The sequence below is a fragment of the Marmota monax genome, unplaced genomic scaffold (genome assembly GCF_021218885.2).
Source record: "Marmota monax isolate L192 unplaced genomic scaffold, Marmota_monax_Labrador192_F-V1.1 WCK01_AAM20220418_F8-fsc00007, whole genome shotgun sequence".
In the NCBI taxonomy this organism is placed as follows: domain Eukaryota; kingdom Metazoa; phylum Chordata; class Mammalia; order Rodentia; family Sciuridae; genus Marmota; species Marmota monax.
The window spans coordinates 28,553,631-28,566,642 of NW_026692781.1; the positions used below are offsets into that span (position 1 = coordinate 28,553,631).

Consider the following 13,012-nt stretch of genomic DNA (forward strand, 5'->3'; position numbering starts at 1 on the left):
TTGACTTTCTGAGTTTGGTTTATCTCACTTAGCACAATATTCTCCAGTTTCATCTGTTTTCCTGCAAATAACATAATTTTGTTCTTCTTTATGACTGAGTAAAACTCTACTGTGTACAGATACCACATATTCTTTCTCCACTTTTCCAATGACAGACATCAATGTTGGTTCCATGACTTGGCTACTGTGAATTGTGTGTGGCACACATGGCTTAAACTGTCACTGAAGTATGCTGACTTTAATTCTTTTGAATAAATACTGAGGAGTAGTATAGCTGGATCATCTGGTTGGAAACCCTAAGAGTGCATGACAGCTTCAGGCCAGAAACAAAGATGATTGCTCCACCTTCTGAAAGATATTTTAATGGTCTGAACTACTTGGATAAGGACAGGGCCTCTCATATGTTCACAAATAAATTTACTTACAAGCTATTGGTCACTTGGAAAGCACAGGAGGTTAGACCCTCCAGGGAACAGAACACAGGGACAGCAAGTACAAAGTATCTACCTGTCCAAAAGTCTTCTTTTAAAAAACAAAGTAGTGATGAATATGGACAATTTTCTAAAAATATTGTTTTGCCAGTTTCCTCTTGAGACCTCAAGAAAGATGAGGCAGCTTCAATCTGTTTTGAGTACCAAGCATGAGGATCACTATGACTAAAAGCACCCATAAGAATATGGCACTTGTTGAAGTGTGCTTCTGTAGAAGTGTTTTCTCCCCAGTCAATTAAGCCAAACTAGGTACTCACTTCTGAGATAATAACCTTGGGTCACTGAGGACAGAATGCAAGGGCAGTAGTAATTGATGAGAAGAATTATTCTAGGAGGTCTGAGGCCAGGACAGAGGAGATCCCCAAGGTTAACAGATCCTTTAAGATTCCAGGAAGGGAGCTGAGACAGAAAACCACCATTGGCACCTGTTGTCCCAGAGGGACACTAACATTTTCTTTGCCAGTCATGGTTACTCCAAGGTAGAAATGCTGCATTACCTGGATATCCCTACTTAGTTTCACAGAGGAAATTAGGGAGAATGAATGATGTGATGCTTCCTTCCTTCCCAGACACTTCTCCAAGAAACAAGTCTAGAGTTCAGTGTTCAATTTATCTACCAGCTCAAGCATATTAGGATAAACCATAAAGCTCGGACTTCAATTGCCCTACTTCGTTTATAGCCCATTTGATTAAATTAATGAGTTAAGGAAAGAGAGGCTGAACCCTTAAAATCAAACGTCTATGATGTAGCATGAGTATTCAGGTTCATCCAGAACACAAAAGTTCCATATATGATGAGACACAGGTTAGAATTAGGATGAGCTGACATGGAGCACAGCTTATGGATATGATTCAAAAAACAAGTCCAAGTGCCACAGCAAGAGATCATCCTTCAGCCTTCATGGAGAAGGAAGCTTCAGGGTTATTCCCTGCCAAGTACAATGCTTGTCAAGTAGAAAATAACCATGAAGATTAATATTCTGGTTAATCTACATACATTTCACTTTGATGAGTTATGTTTCCAATAATTCATTATCCTTGACAAATATAAACACTTTTTCCATCAAGTGGCTGCTAATCTTAATTGCAAATATAAAGTCACTAGAAATAAACCAGTTAAGAACAATGAGTTTGAATTCTTTGCATACGAGTAGAACAACCTCAGCTGTTACTATCACTCATAGGGCTGCTAGCTAGTGGAACCCAGGCCACCATGGGCATGCCATGCAAAGTATACCTAGTATGACTCCTTCCTTTGCTTTGTTTCAAGAAGATCAATCTAAATTGCTACTTCAGGTTACAACTTCTTCTTCTTGGTAGGTTAACCCCGTTATTTAAGTTGCAGTCAGTTAGTCTAGCCTGAGAATATATTTACAGTGATAACATTTCTCTGCTCAGATCTTTTTTTCAGAGATTTTTGAGGACAAAGTATGTTTTCTAGATTGTGTATGAATTGTTCTTCTTTTACCTCACTTAACACCCATATTAGGTGATTGTGTTTTTAAAAAATGTCTCTACCTAAAGAACAACTGAGTATAAAATGTTACACCAAGGAAAGAATTCTAAGACCCCTACAAGTGTAATGTAGAAGTAATTATCAATCTGTTTCTTCCAATCACTTGGGTAAATGTTCTGAAACATTAAAGAAATATCATTGGCCTCTAAAACCAATTACCCATCATTCCATCTATAACTGGCCACTTTCCTTCCTCATTTCTCTTAATAACTATTCCAAATCTGACTCCTTCCTAATTACCCTCTAACTTGCAGCAGGCTGTGATACATCCTAAAGAACCCACTTGATGGAGGACATTTGGCCTGACCTCTCGTGGCTTTTGGTCTCCCTACTACCATTTGTTCCTTACTCATCTGTACTTCTTACTTTCTTGCCCAGGGTTTTTTCTATTCCCCAAATTGCCTTTGACACAATTCCCTCCATCAGTCACCTTCACTCACCTTAATCTTTAACCTGTCCCTCTACAGGGACCTCTGCTTCACTAGAAACACATCAGCTTCATGGTTTTGTCTTCTTTGAGCATTACCTTCTTTGCCCCTTTCCCTTCTCACTCCTAGTTCCCTTCCCACTAGGATTAAAGTATCTGTTTTTCAGTTACAATAGAGTCTATAATACAAGGGCATATATTCAAAATACCTGAGTAATTTCCTAGCTGGAACAAAATTACAATAAAAGGGATGTTGAAGATGTTTAAGACATACACATAAATGTCTTCTTGAAGTCTTATTGTATTTGGTAGGATTTATACAAAGCATTTCCCTTAATGTCTCATATGTCTTCCTTAGAGTTGGCCCTCCATAAACATGGGTGACACATCCATGGGTCCTACCAACTGCAGATGGAAAATATTTAGACATCTGAATGTGTATAGACTTTTATTTTCCTTCTCATTATTCACTAAGCAATACAGTCTGATAACTAGGTACATAATATTCACAATGTATTAGGGCATTGTAAGTAATCTAGAGGTGAGTAAGAGTTTTAAAAAGGTTGTGCATAGGTGACATGCAAACACTGCACATTTTATATAGGGACTTGGGCATCTGTCAATGTGGGTAAAGTCGGTATTCACCTCTAAGTCTGATTGGTTGCACTCTTTCTCTAAAAACACACCCAGAGAGCTCTAAAATCCTTCTAATAAAATTTTCATACCTATATGTTTGTGAATACTGTGGGAATATGATGAAGAAAATTTCTGATAATCTTTACACTTGCCTTATTTTAGCAAACCATGATACTTTTCCAAAGCAATTGATTTCATTTAGGTTTTTTGTTTTAACTATTCTGTGGCGTTACTCCAATTAATCCTGCGACTGATACTAAAAATATTTATGTTAAGTCTGCATTTCTAAGAAAGAAACAAAGTGTGTACCCAGGAGAAAAAGGTGTAAGATATAAGATTACCCTTACACAACTTTTTTGTTAACTATTTAGGGGCTTAGGGATTTTTCCCAGAACTTGTTAATTAGATGAGAAATAGGCTCCTATGACTTAAACCATATATTTTTTTAGGAGAAACACCTAGGGGACTTAAATAAAATTTCTATCTAAGGGTGCTGGAGTGGTGGCTCAGTGGTAGAGTGCCTGCCTAGCATGTATAAGGCACTGGGTTCGATTCTCAGCACCACATATAAATAAATAAAATAAAGGTCCATTGGGGAAAAAATTTATATCTAAGCAGACTTATCAACATCTTCACTTTCACTAACACAAATCATCATTGGCTACCTTCCCTTTAGCTAATTTATCTTCCTGGTCAATGACTGCCCAACTCCATGATACACAATGGATTCCTGGGCATTTCTTTTAAATGTTAATTCTTGTGCTACTCCTCTAGAGATCCCCATTCAGCAAGTTTCAGTCTAGGCCCAGTAATCTGAGTTTAGCAAGGACTCTGACTTGTTAATTTTGATACAAGTACTATAAGGACCACGTATCGAAAACCTCTACTCCATAGTTATATCTAAGCAAATCAAGCAATCACAGTATAAGTCAATAACTGCCTGTTGAAAGAATGAATGAATGAATGAACAAATGAATGAATGAACAAGCTAACAAATGAGAGAAATGATAGTGAAAGAGATGTGGATTTCCTACTGTGAAGACTAAGAACACCTATTTCCTGCCATGGGAGTTGACAGAATAGTGGGAGAAGACTGACACATAGATATAGATATAACAAAATGCCATGATAGAGGTGTGCATACTTTGTTAAAGGAAGATGGAGAGGAATGATTGATGCTTCCTGTTGATTAATATGGCTCTGGGTCTGTTAAGTGTACAGTATCTTTGGGAGATGCATCTGGAGATATCCTTTGGGAGATCTACAAGTCTAAGCCAGTCATTCAGTTCTCCCATTCATTCCCTACACACACACACACACACACACACACACACACACACACACACCATATATCTGCACCAGGATTCATATTTTTGGTTCTATGACTAGTCATCAGAAGCAACAAATAAGTGGCTGTATTTTAAGCTGAATTTTGTGGCAAAAGTTACTATTATTGCCTGGGTCCCAGGACAGTATCCTTTTCTTTCTTGGAAAAGTTGTATTAATTATATTAACCTACAGTGTGACCGCAGAGAGTAATTCTTTTTCAACTAAATTAATTCTTTTTAAAAATGCTGCAAAATGCTAAAATAATGTAAACATAGTTTTAACAGTTTTCAAACTCTTCTTTCCCCATAATATTTCAAACACAGAAATGAGTATCAGAATTATTTTTAAATGACTAATTTTTCCTGTGCATAATAGTTGGGTTTCCAGAAAATATCCTGTAACTAGGCTTTTATGCCAATAAGGGGATATACAGGAAACAAGACCAGACATATCAAACATATCCAAACATTTTGGGTTTGGAATTGTTTCTTTGCCAAATGAATATCCACAAGACCTCTATATAATACTGGAGATAAAACAGAAACAAACAAACAAAAACCCTTTTCAAAGCACTTACTTTCCTACCAGTCAACCCAGAGGGTTCAAAAACAGACGTGAGAAATTTTGTAAGATATTATGTGACGGATTGTGCCAGAGAAATGAAAAACAATGTTTACAATTTTTCTTTTCTTATTTTTTTTGCTTTAAAATAATTCTATCTCCATTGTATGATTTTTCAAGAAGAAAAAAAGGCTCGGTTGAGTTTCAATTTTCATCTCAGTTGACATTCAGTCACTTTTTGAATACTGAATTGCCTTTTGAACTGAACATAACTATGCTTTGACATTGATCATAAAGGGGTCTGAATCAATTCTGGCTTCACTGGGGAATTAGACAACCTCTCTGAGATTGGAGAGTTGGAAAGTAATATTAAGCTACAATTTAAATAAAAATAATCATTCTAGAACTGGGCAAAGATGGCACATTCACAGGGACTGTATGACTGTTACAGAGCAAACTGACAAGCATGTGCTAGGAACACCCCTTCATGTTGAGAGGAAAACTCCCACAGTGACTTTGAGATCTGACTATACTAGAGGGGAGGTGCTTCACCACTGAATATGACAAATTGAGCATCAATTTTATTAAGTGTTATGAGAATTTACTAACAAACTCCGTTGTGAATTTGCAAATTTATCACACCTTTTTAAGCCAGCCTCCCTAGATTCCAGGTTCCTTACATTGAAGCCCTCTGGATGGAAAGAAGAGCACATAAGACAGCTCAGAGATTACAGTCGTACCAGGCCACCACTGAAATTACACTCACTGGCAAGTGTGGCTTTGGAGGTGTTTGCATGGCTGTTTTCTTATAGTCACCAGAATGAAGATTTTCTGAGAAAAAAAAATGTGCCAAAGATGGAAGAAAAGGACACCAGCACATTAGAAGGAAAAAAAAAAAGGAACAGAGGCTGAGAAGAGCTGATAACAAGTCTTCAAGCTTTGGCTTTGGGGAAATTTGTACATTCAAAGGACTGTCCAATGCTACCTAAGGAGGATCATGCTTCTCACAGAAGAGAACACTGACATCAGCATAGTAAGGAGCAGAACTCACCTGCTGAATTCAACACTGTGCATCTACAGGTTTGGAAGAGATGTTTTAATGCTATTTCTATAGGAGGCAATTCACAAGGGACGGGGAGTACCCAGAGAATGTGAAATGCTTCGTTAGATCCATGATGGGTGATGTATATATAGCCAGTTACTAACCATTCCCCTGAGGGGACAGACACTCACCCCTTCAGACACACTGAGCAGGGGAAGTAGGCTCTGCTCAGCCACTTCCTATACAAATACCAGATCCTATTCTCATACAGTTGGTAGGAATGTAAATTAGTACAGCCACTAAAGAAAACAGTACCAAGATTCCTAAAAACACTAAAAGTAGAACTACCATAGGATCTAGCTATATCACTCCTGGGCATATATTCGAAAGGATCAAAGTCAACATATTATAGAGATACCTGCAAACCCAAGAAACTATTCATAAGAGCTAAGTTATGGAAGCAGCCTGTCAATGGATAAGTGGACAAAGAAAATGTGGTATATATACACAATGGGAGTATTATTCAGTTATAAAGAATAAAAAAATCACAATCATGTCATTTACTGGAAAATGGATGGAACCAGAGATCATCATGTTAAGTGAAATAAGCCTGACTCAGAAAAATAAGTATCATGTTTTCTGTCATATGTGGAAACCTGATCATAAACTATTGGATTAAACACTCATTTTAACAAGGGTGGAAATTGCTGGCATACCAGTGAGAAAAAACACTTGGACTAACTTCAGCAAATACCTCCCGAAAGTTTTAGTAGGGCCCAGAATAGCAGATCATAAACAGTTCAGAAATTACTTACAAATTAAAAAAATTTAAAAAATCACTTTCAAACACAGGTAATGTTGAAACATGTCTCTGCTCTGCTCAGTGGCTCCCTATTTATATCATAGTAAACTGTCTAGTGTGCTACAGAACATGGCTGCCCACCACCCCCTTCCAATTATGGCCCTGACTTCATCTTTCCTCCCACCTCATTCCACTTTAACCACACTGGCCTCCTAGACGTCCTCAAGAGTGTGGTCAGGATTCTGCCTTGGGGCTTTTGCTCTGGCTGATTCATTTGTCTAGAACTTTCCCCTAGACACACTGATGGCTCAATTCCTCCCTTCAATTTTTTCTTTCCCCCTCACAAATCACCTTTTCAACGAGGTCCACTTGGATGGCATTTAAAACTGCAATGAGGTTTGGATTGTCCCGTTTAAAACTGCAACTCATCCACTAACACTCCTGGACTCTCTTACTCTATTTACATAACCCTATCACCTTCTAACATACTTACATCTACTTACACATACTTACATACTTAATCTACTTATACACATATTATCTGTCTAGAATGTAAATCCAAGAACTCAAGAATCCTTGTCTATTCCATCCACTGACAGATCTCAAGTATTTTGCACGGTATCTGGCACATGGTCCTCAGATCTGGTTGAATGAAAGGTGTCTCAATATATTCTTTTGATTATATGATAAAAACCAAATATTAGTATTCTATTGTTAAAAATACAAAAGAGAAATAAAATCCTCACCAACAAATACATAAAGGCTTTTTAAAAAGATCTCCGTCTTGTTCAGAGAGAAGACAAGAATAATATTCAAAATTCCATGGAAGCCTTATTAGACTTCTCAATAAGATAAGTTTAAGCTCAGTCTTTAGAGCAAGAATTTCTAATTAATATTCACACTTAATTCAAGTGTACTACTGAGCTGACATTCAACTTTCCTTAATACTTACAATTGCACACATCAGTGCACTAAAAGATGTAGAGCCTTACCTAAGATCACAGGCCTAGTTTCAGGTAAAGGCCTTTGACACATTTTAAACAAGCTCCTTATTGACAAGAACTTACACAGCATTTCTAACTTAAGTTTTATTTGTTTTTCACAACTGAACAATTTCTTATAGAGGATTTATGAGAACTCATTCTTTGATAATACTTCAGATGGAAAAATGACTAATTCCTTCCTCCTATCAATCAAGAAAACTATATTTAATTTGGTTATTGCAGACATTTATAATAAATCTCATAGTGAAAACAAGTTATTTGCATTTGGCTGTATCCAATTTTATGACAAAATATCAGAAGGAACTAGGTGTTCTTTGTAAAAATTTGAGACTTAAAAATTTCCAGTTCTTTCTCGAGCACATGTTGCTATCAGTACATCATTTTCCCATCATACTGTACAGAGTTATTTCCTTCCAGCAGTCACACTTACATAACAAGAGTGTACACTCAAGCTCAACTCAAGGGTCAAGTGTGACTGGCATTCAGTAGCTTGGTAAACATCTTAGCACATGGTTCAATATTAGGCTCTACTAGAATATTCTCTGATGATGACAATAAAATGCCTCATTCCTAATCTGTGTAGCAGAACTGACGGGGCAGAACAAGGCTTCTTTCTGCTGAAGAAATTCCATGATAAACAGTGGAGCAAATGATTTTTTTCCTAAAGGTTATAATTTGGACCAAAGTGATAATAGGCTAAAAAGAGTTAGAAAGAACATTTCAAACCCCCAAGGCAGAAGTAAAATAGCAATTATTGAAAGGAGATTTGAAGGAAAACACATAAACACAAGATGCAGGGCTGAAGACATAAGTAACTCAGGTAGAGTGCTTTTCTAGCTTGTACAAAATCTGGGCTCAATCCCCAGCACTGCAAAAAATGAAACAAACAAACAAAAAATGCAAAGACCCTGAAGCAGGAGCCAGCCAACCATGTTCTAAAGAACATCAAAGTGATGCAGTTAGAGTAGCAAGAAGAAGGCAGAGAGTGGGAGGAGATCAGAGTTAGCAGGAGCCAGTTTGCAGACAATTGTAGTAGTAATAATTATAACAGTAGTAAAAATAATAATAAACTTTCTCAAGAACAACCTATGTGCTAGACACTACTCTAGCATTTTACCTACATTAACTCATTTAAACCTTTAACAACTCTTTGAAGTAGAAATTAATATCTGATTTTTAATGATGAGGAAACTAAAGCACAGACAAGTTAAGAAATGTGTCCAAGGTTACGAAGCTAGTCTGTGCAGAGTGAACCCAGGCTCTAGCTCCAGATACCATATTCCTCAAAACTACACGATGCCATCTACCCAGACCATAGTGAAGGTTTAGATTCCACTTTAAGGATCACCGAATTACTGGAGGACTTAAAGCAAGGAAGTGACACAATTTGCATTAAAAATATAAATCTGCTATGTGCAGAGTAGACTTTAGAGCAGCAAGAATACAGTGCCTTATGCTTCATGCCCAGGAAAGCACCAGAGTCATAACCTGAACATGACCCTCCTCCCATCACCATCCTTCCTGTGTAGTTAAAGCTATAGCAGATATAAATTTCCACCCTTAGAGAAAAAGGCCATGAACCAATCTCTGACTCTTCAGTTCAGCAACCTTAGGTGACTCATCCACCTCTCATGCCCGCCACATCAAACCACTATCCTGTAATTTCACTCTCTACATCCACCATGTTCTTCCCTTCCCTCTTCTCATGCAAATAACTCCTCAAATCCCACTTTCTTCATAGTCATCCTTAATTAGCCAAAATATAAAGCTCCAATTACCCATCATTTCAGAGCTCAGTAAAACTCTTAATGCAACATTTTTTACTGTATCAATGGCACTGACTCCACATAGTCTCTATTTGCCAAGAGAAGTAGGTTTTCTGTTTTTAGGTACATATCATATAGCAGAGAAACAATGAGAGTAACACACTATTTGATACTGCTATTGCCAGGTGTCAGCTGTGAGATGACAACAATTATAAGTTTAAATCCCATTCACTTAATTTATACCCTTGGGCAAGTCTTAAAGCTATATATAGATCCCATTTCTTTTTTAAAAAAATATTTTTATGAGTTGTTGATGGACTTTTATTTTATTTATTTATATGTGGTGCTGAGAATCGAACCCAGTGCCTCAAACATGCCAGGCAAGTACTCTACTACTGAGCCACAACCCCAGCCCCATAGATCCCATTTCTTTAATCTATAAACAGATAAAAACACCTGGCTCAGAATGCTGTGAGAAGTACATGAGCATCACATGTGAACCTGACATAATAGGAGCTAAATGTTCAAGTTCTTATAATTTTTTAAATCTGTGTCTTCCTTCTTTGGAAGGGAGCTATGTTTTTATTTTCATGCTTCAAAGCACAATTCTTCAACCTCATTAGTTTTTACTTTTAAAATTTGCTTTATTCTAAGTTCTCATAAATATATATATAAATTAAAACAAAAGAATGTTCATTTATGTCTCTTGAAATGCTGGTTTCTTAATCAATGGCTGCCAAAAGACCAGGGCCAAGGTGAAATTCCCTACTATACAGTACTTACAAACTGTGCCACTAAATACACAGCACAGTAGCTCACATACAGTAGCTCAATACTGCCCAGTTCCTAAAAGGAAGTCACTCAAAGCTTAAAAATCTGTCTTGAGAGAGACCCAAATGAAGACACCCTCATTTCCTCACACAGTGAAACCAGGATTTTCAGTACAGCATTCACCTTGAGAATCTGTCTCAGAACCATGTATATAAAAAGTTGCAAGGAATGATAATAGCATTTTAATTATGTATTCTACTTTTTTTCCTCTAATTATTAAAAAAATCATATATGCACTAAGCTGTCACTCAAAGGTTATCCCTTTTGTTTTTTCCATATTTTTATTGGTACACTAAAATTATACATACTGGTAAGATTCATTATTACATATTCATACATACACATGATATAACAATATAATTTGATCCATATTGTTCCAGGTTACTTCCCCTGTCCCTCTCTTCACCCCCAACACCCGTCCCTTTCCTCTAGGTAATCCCTTTTAGTACCAAGTGACATTTACAAGCAAACTTTAGATCCTTCAAGATGTTACTTTTACATGGCACCTAGTGCTGAAAGATCTGAGAATTAAACAATCAATATAAAACACAACGTTCATCACAAAAGCATCTATTGGTTATGAGTAAATTATTCCTTTAATCTTAATAAGCTTGTACAGTACGGATCAGAAACCGTAATAACTATATTCAAAGAAGGAAGTTACTTTCATTGAACTGAACCAAATACTTGTTGGAGCTAATCTAAATTCAGTCTGAAAATATTAATTAGAAGTACATGGGGGCAATATTTCTGAAACATTCATTGCTACTGATTCTAAAGAATAATTTTGCAGAAGTAGCTGTTTCTTGTAGGCCCCTCTCCAAAACTACTTGATCAGAAAATAAACTTACCAGAAATTAAACGGCTCATCTGAATTTCTGCTAAATCATTAGCTTACTTTTCACTAACCTGGGTTTAACAAGGGCACTACTCGAGTTCTAGCACATAATTCTCAGTGAGGGCCTATCCAGTGTACTGCAGGAACATCAGCATTCCTTGTTCCCAGACACTAAATGCCAACTGTTCCTATATGGGAACAAAAATAACACCCACCTCCTCCATGAGAGCTACTGATTGGCATTTTATTGCCAAAATAAAATTCTTCGTGGCATAAAACTATTGTATAAGAGATTAGGATAAAACTGAAATTCTGCTTCTAAATTTTAGAAGGTTTACAGAAAACTTGGTCAGTTTCCTACAGTTACCACAAGAATATATCTAAAGACTACGGTCTTATGCTCAAGTTTAAGTTTTATTGTAAGATTGTAGTTTTCAAGAACAGTTTCTGGAACATGAAAGTCTACGAATACTCGCCCATAGATATTTTACCTTAAAAATAAATGTTTTAACAACTCATTCCCTAAAAGCACAGTTTTAAATTTCATCATATGAAAACAATTTTTGCAGGGGTAGATAACCTGCCATGAAATCTATTTAGACTCAATCTAATGCCATTTTCAAAAGCATTCTTGTAGATAGAACCTGTACTGAACATCCCAGTAAAGTAATTCCTTTAAAGCCAGTGGGACTAGAAATTCACAGTAGGGGGACTACATATTTACTTGTAAAGCTTCATAAACTTTAATCCCAGTAGCTCTCTCTATATTGAGTTTCCAAGTGACTAAATGTGATTAAACATACCATACAGTTTGTTAATAACTGTCCCTAACCAAGCAAGAAGAGGACCACATTTAGGAATTTGTCAAAGTAAAAGGCAGAGATGACTACAAATCCAAAAGTTTAGATAAGGAAATCAGATGAGGGTCAAATTCATTCCACAGAACTTTCCAGTATCTTACCTCATACAATCCCCCAAAATTTCCCTCTGCCTTTGCCAGGGAAGAATCCTTCACCTCGAACCAGGTTTGGGGAGCAGCAGGAAGACACATGTTGCACTCTCCTTAAAACCCTGTGCCTGGCCTTGCTACTTGGCAGTTTCATTCATAACAGCAGCCAGAGCTGAAGTCACAACCAGCCTGGAGTCTAAGGTGGCTCTGAGTCCAGTGAGTCTACCTCAATGATGCTCCTGCGTCTCCTTCTCTTCCCAATGTTCTAGAAATGGAATACTAGGCGGACTGGAGCAGACCTCCACCAGGAGACTCCTGTCCAGCTAAGAAGGACACCGAGAGCCCCTGCTGCCTCTCATCAAGACTTATCACTGTTCAGACATCCTAAGTGAAAAAACACATCGTATTGTGTCCCTTCGGCAAAGGCAGCAGTGGCCACACCCCTATAAAGGGTACAGGATGCAATCGCCCCATCCTCCCTCAGCTTCCTTCCTTTGCTTTTCCATGGGAGAATTCCAAAGAATGAGTTATGTATACACACACACACACTCACACACAGTAGGCTGATGTCAAACAAGCTGATTGCTCTCACAGAGAGGCGCTGCTGTCTGATTTACTCAGAACAGAGCAGTCACTGTGTATGTGGAAACTCCAATGCATCGTTTCCATTAATCAGCTCTTGCCTTCCTTTAGGTTATTAAAACAGGCTTGGAGTCGCCTCATCAATCCAGAGTGGACTTTGTGAATTTATGATTTCAAATTGTAAAAGAGATTAAAACCTTTTCAAACATTACACAGCTTTAATGAAAACCCTAAAATG

At 37.3% G+C, this 13,012-nt stretch overlaps 1 protein-coding gene across 4 annotated transcripts in view; it reads right to left on the minus strand.

Annotated features, from left to right (window-relative positions):
• Hecw2 (HECT, C2 and WW domain containing E3 ubiquitin protein ligase 2) overlaps nucleotides 1–13,012 on the minus strand; it is a 365,180-nt gene that overhangs the window by 139,781 nt on the left and 212,387 nt on the right. Inside the window, exon 1 of one of the 4 annotated variants that reach the window (XM_046447323.2) lies at nucleotides 12,205–12,594. The exons of the other annotated variants lie outside the window; for them this stretch is intronic. The gene's annotated coding sequence lies outside the window, so the exon portion shown is untranslated. Of the gene's footprint in view, nucleotides 1–12,204; nucleotides 12,595–13,012 lie in introns of those variants that run through there. 4 annotated transcript variants of the gene reach the window in all.